The 10481-nt window shown below is 36.3% G+C and overlaps 1 non-coding gene across 1 annotated transcript; it reads left to right on the top strand.

Moving 5' to 3' along the window:
• The first annotated feature begins 4229 nt into the window (after positions 1 to 4229).
• LOC141709616 (small nucleolar RNA R71) lies at positions 4230 to 4336 on the top strand. Its single transcript, XR_012570181.1, has one exon. It is a non-coding gene; the product is annotated as a small nucleolar RNA R71 (small nucleolar RNA).
• The last annotated feature ends 6145 nt before the right edge of the window (positions 4337 to 10481 follow it).

Below are 10481 nucleotides of genomic sequence, written 5' to 3'. Positions count from 1 at the left end.
GGACTAATGAGGGCCTGCCTATGACATGGTTAAAACTTCTCATTTCTAAGTTGCAACAAAATTGTCCCCTACTGGACAGTTTTGGTGTTTCCACTCGTGCACCTAACCAAACGTCTTACAAACCTCCAAAAAACACCTAAATCCATTGTATACTCCTAGTTCTAGCTTCTAGTGGCTTGGGCCTCAAAGTGCACAACAATGACAAGGTCAAATCTCACTTTAAACCTCAGGGTACCAAACTGATTTTCTGCAGAAACTAATACTCTCATTTCACCAAGGTTCTTACTTAACAAACCCAATCAACAACAACCAAAAACCCAAACCAAACCTTAACTAAGGTGTTCTACTGAACTAACTCCCTTACACTCAAAATAATCTTGGTGGATATCATCCTTACCTAAGGTGCAACATAGCAAAATAAAAGTTAAAACATTACACAAATTACAAGTCATCAAGTTTTTGAAAATGACAAGTTATATATTCTTTATAAATATATACGAATTAACATCACATATCAAGGAGCACAAATCAAGATTAATATCTTAACCCTACTAAAATTAAGGCTTACTAACAAAAATCAATCCAAATGATCAAAAACTTTCGAAATACATGAGTGGTTTACATGCATGCATGCCTTCGAATATTCAAACCAAAACAATATGGTTTCCAAAATAAATTTTACCATAAAATCAACATGCAATCCTAGCATAAGCTATAACTAAATTATCAATTAGCATGCAAAGGGTTTTATCAAGTTTTTGCTACAAAATTCATGTTATCACCACCAAAAACATATAAAAATGAAACAAGGCAACAAAACAACCTCAAGAACCATTCATTCGGCTCCCTCAAGGTCATGGCCAAATGAAATTGAAGGGAAATGACCATTTAAAATCAAGAGCCTCATCCTCATGACTTGGCATTTCGCCATTCCTTGTAGTTCTCTCAAAATACAACCTTAAATCCATGAGAATCAAGATTGTACTTTGAGTTCCAACTAAAACTTTGACATGCAAACTCAAAACTTAAACTTTTCACTCAAAACTCTTTGGATTATATATGATCAAGACATAGGAAGTAACATTTACTTGAATAGGAGATAGAAGCTTGAATGAAAAATAAAAGAAAAGAGGGGGGTGGGGCTCGGCCAAAGGAGCCGAGAGGGAGGAGGGCCGAGAGGGGAGGGAGGAGAAAGGAGGGGGGTGTGGAATGGTGGAGTGAAAGTGGAGTGATCATCACTTTTGCTTGGTTTTTATGCTTTTGATTTGACCACAAGTGAGTGGATTTAAGAAATAACAAGAGTAACCTTCTAGCTAAAGTTAGGTAGATTGGCATGTAAGGAAAAAGTGGTAACTTGGCTAGTAGAATGAAAGTGAGTGGGGTTGGAAATGCCTTCCTTGCCTCTTAGTTGAATGGAAGAGTATTTGCATGCAAGGGTAACCATGTAATTTGATAATTAGTAAGCAACTAATTTTCAAAGATTTATTTTTATAAAATAAAATAAAAGTTCAAAAATTATAAAATTTATACCATAAAATAACTTGGATTTTTAGAAATTTTATGAGATCACTTTTGAAATTTGTGAATGAAATATTTTTAAAAGAAAATTTTCCAAGGTATAGAATATTCCTTATAAATCAAAAATAAGGTCAATTAATAAAAGTCTTGCTTTGAAAAATTTATATTCTACATAAAGCAATTTATAATGCAGAAATTTCCATTCACACAAACGTACAATCATTAAGTATATTTATAATCGGCTCTAATATTATACAAAGTTCACAAATATTATTACACAAAATACTGGTCGTAACATTATAGCCCGAATAGCTATCCAGAAGACAGTAGTACTCATGCCGAGCCAACATGTCAAGCATCTGATCAATAAAAGGAAGAGGGAAGTGATCTATCCTTGTGGCCTTGTTCAGCTTCCTGTAATCCATGCAAACTCTCCACCCCTTGACTGTTCGAGTAGGAATGAGCTCATTCTTTTCATTAGCAACCACGGTGATGCCTCCTTTCTTTGGTACACACTGAACTGGGCTTACCTAAGAACTGTCAGAAATAGGATAAATGATGCTTGCGTCTAGCCACTTAAGAATTTCCTTCTTCACAACCTCCTTCATGATTGGATTTAGCCTTCTCTGTTGCTCAACAGTCGGCTTACTTCCTTCCTCTATCATAATTTTATGCATCCAATAAGAAGGGTTGATTCCCTTAATATCTGCTAAAGTCCATCCAATTGCCGAGTTGAACTCTCTCAGAATTCTCAAGAGCTTTTCCTCATCACTACCTGAAAGGTCAGATGCAATAATAATAGGCAAAGTAGATGCATCACCTAAAAATGCATACCTCAAGTGTTCAGGCAAAGGTTTAAGCTCGAGTGTAGGAGCTTCCTCAATAGATGGCTTGAGATGCCCTTCAGCATTTTTGAACTCTGACAATCCAAGAGATTCAGAAGGCATATCCAGACTTCGCTTCCAAGGGGAACCATTCAAATACTGCAACTGCTCATCACCTTCATCATCTTCACTATCTGAATTCCCCATCGAGGCTTTCTCTAGGGCATCAGACCTTAGCATTTGATCAAGTTCTGAAGTAACCACAGAATCGACCAATTCCACTTTTAAGCATTCCTCTTTATCAGTAGGGAATTTCATAGAATTGAAAACATTAAAGGTCACATCATGATCCAGTACTCGCATAGTGAGCTCACACTTCTACACATCAATCAAGGTTTGGCCAGTAGCCAAGAATGGTCTTCCCAAGACTATGGGAATCTTTTTATCCTCCTCGAAATCAAGAATTACAAAGTCAGCAGGAAAGATGAGTTTTTCCACCTTGACTAAGACATCCTTCACAATGCCTCGTGTATATATAATAGAACGATCGGCCAACTGTAAGGACATATATGTAGGCTTTAGATCAGGTAAACCCAACTTCTTGAAGATAGAAAAAGGCATCAGATTGATGATAGCTCCCAAATCACATAAACACTTGTCGAACGACAAGTTTCCGATGGTGCAAGGAATAGTGAAGCTTCAAGGATCTTTAAGCTTCGGAGGCAACTTCTGTTGCCACACAGCACTACATTCCTCTGTGAGAGCAACGGTCTCTAAGTCATAGATCTTCACTTTCCTAGAAAGAATACCATTCATAAACTTCGCATATCTAGGCATCTATTCAAGAGATTCAGCGAAAGGTATGTTGATATAAAGTTTCTTGAACACCTCCGGAAACTTAGCAAATTGCTTATCCAACTTTTGCTTCTGCAGCATCTTAGAAAAAGGAGGTGGAGGATAGACTTGTTTCTCCCCTGTATTACCCTCAGGAGGAGTGTGTTCCACAGTTTTCTTCCTTGATTCCACTTCTGCTTCCTTTTTCACATCTTCTTCAGCCAAAACTTCAGATTCTGGAACTTGAAATTTTTCGGGGTTTGCAACCTTCCCAGACCTCAATGTAATTTCCTTAACTTGCTATTTTGCTTCCCTCTTGCCTGGAACTTCTGTGTCAATAGGGACTATACCAGGTTGTCGATTCAACAAAGCATTGCCAACTGCCCAATTTGATTCTCCAGAGTCTTGATAAAAACCGCTTGGCTCTTGCACATGAGCCTCAACTCCTCCAATTCATATTTTTCATTAGATTGACTTGTACTTCCATGCAGTAGTTGTTGAAGTTGGAGTTGTTGTCTTGGTGGATATTGCGGTTGTTGAAAACTAGGAGGGTTGAATTTCTTTGCTGCATACTGTTGATAAGGATGTTGCACCGCATTCTGATTGTTGCTCCAGCTGAAGTTAGGATGATTGCGGTTGTTGGGATGATAAGTGGCTAGAACTGGTTGCTGCGGCCTCTGAAAGTTGCTTATAAACTGAGCTGATTCACTTGAAATAGCACACTGCTCAGTTTCATGCGCACCTGCACAAAGCTCACAAACACTTGTGATCTGATTAACTCCATAATTAGCCAAAGAATCCACCTTCATCGTTAAAGCCTAAAGCTGAGCAGCTATAGTAGTAGTTGTATCCACCTACAGAATTCCAGCTACCTTGCCTTGAGGTAGTCTCTGAGTTGGGTTCTGGTATTCATTAGCAGCCATCAGTTCAATCAACTCATAAGCTTCATCGTAGCTCTTAGCCCATAAGGCTCCACTTGATGCTGCATTGAGCATGGGTCTAGACTGTGCTCCCAAATCCTTAAAAAAGTAGTTGATAATCATCCAGTTAGGCATCCCATGATGATGACACTTCCTAAGCATCTCCTTATAGTGCTCCCAAGCTTCACACAAAGACTCTCCCGATTGTTGGGCAAATTGAGTAAGAGCGTTCCTGATTGCAGCTGTCTTTGCCACAGGGAAGAATTTAGTAAGAAACTTCTGAGCAAGATCTTCCCAAGTAGTAATAGAGCCTAGTGGTAGAGAATGCAACCAACACTTAGCTTTATCCTCAGAGAGAATGGGAAAAGCCTAATCTTAACAGCATCATCAGAAACATTGTTAAATTTGAAAGTGTCACAGATCTTGATGAAATCTCTAATGTGCATGTTGGGATCTTCCGTTGGAGAACCCCCAAACTGGACTGAATTCTGCACCATCTGAATCTTGCTACATTTGATTTCAAAAGTATTAGTCGCGATGGCTAGTATGACAATACTAGATCGAATGTCATTGATCTTCGGTTGATAGTAATCCATCAAAACCTTTGGATTCGCTACTGGTTCTCCCATTAGAATAATAGCTTCTTCTTCAACTTTCTCAACTTCTTCAAAAATCTCTTTAACTACTTCGACTTCTTCCAGTGCTTCCATAGGAGATTGAGAACGTGTTCGCATACACGATCTCTAGAGTACCTGAAAAATCAACAAGCAAACAAGTAAGTAAAATATCCGAGTCAGTGAACTTTAATCTGATGTCAAGCACATAAACTAAATTAACACTGATTCCCCGGCAGCGGCGCCAAAACCTTGTTAGGGCGAAAACACGCACTAAAACGCAAGTATATGTGTTCGCAACTAGTATAAGATATAAATCATATGTGTACCCATAGAGACTCTTTTTAGTTAACTTAAGATTATGCACCTATGCAATAATGGTATGGTTATCGCTCAATGCTAAGACAATAACAAGTTGAGATATTTATAACTAAGATTAAACTAACATGCAATTAACTAAGAATAAAAGGGATTGAATTAACTATATGAGACAAACATGAGATTCTAACTTCATTACTACTTCATTCAAAGTCATTATTCTTAACCTTAGCATGTGATAGTGATGAAAACTAATCAGATAACACGAAACTAGTAAACGCCAACTTTCATTGTACGATTACCCTACTACCAGACATCCACAAAAGAGATAGAACTTGAATAGACACCAACTATGTTAAGACCCTATATATCTATAGAATTTGACAACATAAAGGTTTAATGCGCAAGTTATCTAATATGATTACATAAGGAAAGTAAGATGATTAAAATTACCTACGAATCATGCATAATAAATATATGAACCTATGCTAGCATGGCAAGTTCTAAACCTCTATATTAACTTTCGTTTCATTAGAGATTAACACGCTATCTTATATGTTAGCTACGCACATAAGACGAATAAGCAAAACCAATACTAGGATATCAATCAATCACCACACACCAAGATATTGAAATAAATTAACTATAGAAATCCATAAGTAAATCCGTTAGAACCCCATGACAATGATTAGTTCATGACTGAACTCATCGTCACCATGGGTTTCAATGAAAGCATGGTATAAAAACTAAGATAAACTAGATCTGAAATAACTGAATAATAATAGCAAAGTATGTTAACAAGAGTATTAGGTTCAAACAACAAAAAAAAAAGCATCCAAGATTACAACTTAAGCAAAGAATCACAAGTAAAAACAAGATCTTCTTCTCCTTCATTGTATTGTGCTATTAGGTCTTCTTGCTGCTATCTCCTTCATCTTCTATATGAAAAACGTCTTTTAGAAGTCTTTTAATACCGTCCCAACAGATCAAGAGTCCAGAAAATCAATCTTCTAATAGAATCAGGCTTATAAAATCCCGACCCAGCGCGGCCGTCCCGCATACCAGCGCGAGCGCGCTTGCTTCCTGTCAAATGGGTGCGACCGCTCCCAGGACTAGCGCGGCCGCCCTGAGCTTCTAAAAAAACTGGAGTTTTTTGCTTTCTTGACCTTCTCGTGCTGGTTACTTGTGCGCAATCGACCGAGGTTCCATCTTAACACTCTTTTAAACATAAAACATGCAATATCCATTCCTTCTTTTGAATATGCCCTAAAATGCAAAACACTACGAAAACATATCAAAAATATAAACATCTTGAGTACAAAACACCAATTCGAGCCTTTATGAAGCGTTCTAAGAGGATATAAATGCCACTTATCAATTACTAAAATAAAATTCAACCTCCTAAGAATATGTATTTGATAGAAAATATAGTTATAGGCTTTCCAATGAAATATAATATTTAGAAGATAAGCTATATGTTTTTAACGGATATGTGTTATTTTACTTTTGTGAAATAGCATATTTTTGTAATATGTCCATGACACACTTATTAAATACATTAACAGTTTGTAATTTATTGTTATCAATTGATTATATCATATATATTTGCTTTAATTTAGAGGTTTAATTCTAATTACAAAATATCTTATGTAGTTGCATATACAATTGAATTCCAGAAGAGAGGTTTGCCTCATGCACACATAATTATCTGGCGTAAGGAGTCTGACAAATGCCACTCAACTGACAAGACTGATCATCTAATATGTGCTGAAATTCCAGATCAGGAAACCGATCTCATTGGATATGAGGTTATTTCAAAATATATGATTCATGGTCCTTGTGGATCACATAATAAAAATTGTGCTTGCATGCGGGATAATCAATGCACAAAGTTCTACCCAAAGAAATTCAGGAGTGAAACTACTATTGACGCAAATAGTTATCCTATTTATAGAAGAAGAGATGACAAACGTATAATGCAGTTGAAGGATGTTAAATTGGATAACAGGTGTTGACTTTTTAATAAATCAATTTGCTGATACCTATATGTTTTAAATGTGTTAGTATTCGGATTTTGATTTTGACACAACTTATTTCTTTTTAGTTACGTTGTGTTTTACAATAGAGGACTTAATATAAAGTATCAGGCTCATATAAATATAGAATGGTGCAATCAAGGACAGTTGATTAAGTATATGTTTAAGTATATAACAAAAGCACCTGACAGAGCAACTATTGTAATTGGAAAATGCAAGGATGTCCATTCTACAGAAGACAGAGGTAATATAGTTTCTAATGAAGTGGATGATTACATAGCATGTCGTTATCTTTCTTCTGCAAAGGCATGTTGGTGTATCTTCAAATTTCATATTCACTATCAAAAGCCAGTTGTTACAAAATTGGTTTTGCATTTGAAAAATGAGCAACAAGTCTGTTTAAAAGATGATGAGTCATTAACATCAGTCGTTGAAAGAATAAATCTAGAAGGAACTATGTTTGTTCAGTGGTTTCACATAAATACTAGAGATCCAATTGTAAAAGGGCTAACATTTGTAGAGTTTCCCGAAAAATTCTTATGGGATAATACTAACAAAGTTTGGAAGCGTAGAAAAAACAATATATGCGTGGTTGGTCGTTTGATCTACGTGCACCCTACAGCCGGTAAGTTCAGTTTCTTTATAATATTTATTTAATTTTAACTTAATAGTATTAAGTTCTAGTATAACATATTGCAACCAACTATTAGCTTATGAGCTTTAAAATATTGTTAAATTATTGTGAATGACAATAATAGTTTATAGAATAAGACATAAAATATATTCATATTTATTTAATGTAACTGAAGATCACTATGAATGCCATCTCTAGATTTATGTCTGTTTATATACATTTCTGTCAAACAACCAAACACAAAAAATTGTACACATTTAGTTAAGAGTAGATTTATGGCTATCAAATGTAATTAAGTTATATAATCAATTACATGTGTTCAGTGGCATTTATGACACTTCATAACGCTCCATTAATCTTTGAATTGGTGTATTTGTACTCAAGTTGTTGGTGTTTTAATGTGTTTTCTAGTGTTTTTACATTTCAGGCATTAATCTGGGATTCAGGTGAATTAGCAATGATTTGATGCTAATATGGTCTTAGGATGGTGTCCAAGGAATTAATACTCATGAAGACCAACTCGTTGCAGCAATAAAAGAAGGCAATTCCAGTTTTTCCAGAAGACCGGCGTGCCCGTGCTGTGCTAGCGTGTGGCCATGCCAGAGAAACAGAATGTCAGCACGCCCGCGCTGGTGAAGCGTGCGCCCGCGCCGGTCGGGTTACAAGACTATTTTTCTGGGCTTTTGGCTTAATTGGGATGCTATTTAAAGACAATAAAAGACGTTTTTTTATAACAGAGTTTAAGGATAAGACGACAAGAAGACCTATAGCACAATTCAACGAAGGCGAAGAAGTTCTAGTTTATTCTTGTGAATATTTATTCTAAGTTGTAATCTTGGATGCTCGTTTCTTGTTTTGTTGAACCTAAATACTCTGGATCACGTACTTTGTTTATTATTTTTTATAAAGACTACGTTTATTATACCATGCTTTCATCGGAACCCACGTTGATGATGAGTCCAATTATGGGCTAATCGTTATCGTGGGTTCTAGCGGATTTATTTATGGATTTCTTTAGTTAATTTGTTTCGATGCCTTAGTGTGTGGTTATTACATGATAACCTAGTATTGGTTGTGCTTATTCATCTTATGTGTAACACCCCCAAATCCGGGGTTGGGGATCCGGGTTGTCACGAGTTCCATTTCCGTTAATAACACCCAATCTTAATAAACAACCAACTACTGCGTACTGTGACCCCACAATAAACACACACACCACAAGTTATAGTCTCATAGATGAATACCAAAATAACACAAGTCATTTTATTCCACAATTATAAGTCATTACACCTCAAAAAGGGTTTCTGATTAAATTTACATTTCTTTGCCATTATTATAATTCATAATATACATTAGTCTGGTACATCAAAAGTTGAAAGCCTAGCCTATTGGTAGTTCCTATCTCAGCTACAACGGCCTCAACGCCTACAGGAAACTGCGGAACATTTCTTATCCGCTCGTGAATTGGGAGCTTGGTCATGTCCATCTTATTTATCTGTTGTTGTGTGATGAAAGAAGAAAGCAAGGGTGAGCAACAAGCCCACCAAAATAAAATGTATTGTAATTTAAAATATATGAGCCTTCTCATAGTATTCATGAAAGTCTTGGTCAAGTAGATATGAACCAAGTTTGATATCTTAATGCGACGAAGTCGCAAAATATTCAGCATATATATACATATATACTTTTTAAAACCTTTGAAATCCTCTGACATGTATATTATACACAGAGTTCCAGTTTATAAAAATATCGTTGCAAGGTGATCTCATATATCTAACCTTGTCTCAACATTTTTCTGAAAATCTTTGTCATGCATAAGATAATTATTTACTAGATATAAGTTGAAAAGATGAAGTTACAAGATACTCCAATATACTTATATCTTTTTCCGAATACTACTTGAACTACCACTGTTCAAGGTATAAATAGTTCATCCCATAGATGAAGCTACAAGATAAAACTTGTATAGAATCAATCTTTGAAATATCATCAAAATAAAATGAAGTTACGAGATACTTCATTTGATAAAAACATCATTTTGAAAACTCGACCCTGCCAACCCTCAAAAATCGTTCAGCCGTAGCCTTTCTATCGAAGTGCTCTGGGTAGTGTTGCAGAAATATCCAACTGGATGATGAACTCATTACGGGAGTTTGCCACGCCAAGCAGACCACTCACGATGATCAGTCGCAGTAGTGCAACCCCACCGTTTTCTACATGTAGAGGAGAACAGTCGGATTTACTTGTCGACCGAACGCTGGACTCCAAAGGAATGGACCGTCTTAGGGGAACTTCCCGGCCATTTGGGCTAATATAATAAGTCTGGGCCGGCGCCACTCGACCACTTACGCCACTCCTAGTTCAGATGAAATCCATGACTCTGAAACGTAAAGCTCGTCCCCCCTTTCCCCAAGTAGAAACTTGTTGATACGACTCCAACAAGAAGTAGTATCTAGTTGGAAAGGAAAATTCACCGATATTTCCCAGGTGATGCCTGTTAATGGATTAACTTATTCCAAGAATTTTACTTCCCAAGTGTTGGGTAAGTAATCAAAAACTCTTTTATCAAAACAGCAACCTTGTTGCGAGTATAAAAATACATCACGGAGTCGGATTCCTCAGATTTTTGAGCGAGTATTTAAATCCCCTTCGAAAGAAAGATCTTAAATTTGAAAACGAGTTTTGGGATCCGCTCTAACTTTCCAAAAATAGTTTTGATAAAGTTTGAAAATAATCTCTGAAAATATTTAAAGTAAGAATGATTTGATAGTATCAATTATTTT

This window comes from Apium graveolens, chromosome 2 (genome assembly GCF_009905375.1).
Source record: "Apium graveolens cultivar Ventura chromosome 2, ASM990537v1, whole genome shotgun sequence".
NCBI classification, from domain to species: Eukaryota; Viridiplantae; Streptophyta; class Magnoliopsida; order Apiales; family Apiaceae; genus Apium; species Apium graveolens.
This window is presented reverse-complemented; position numbering and strand designations above follow the sequence as displayed.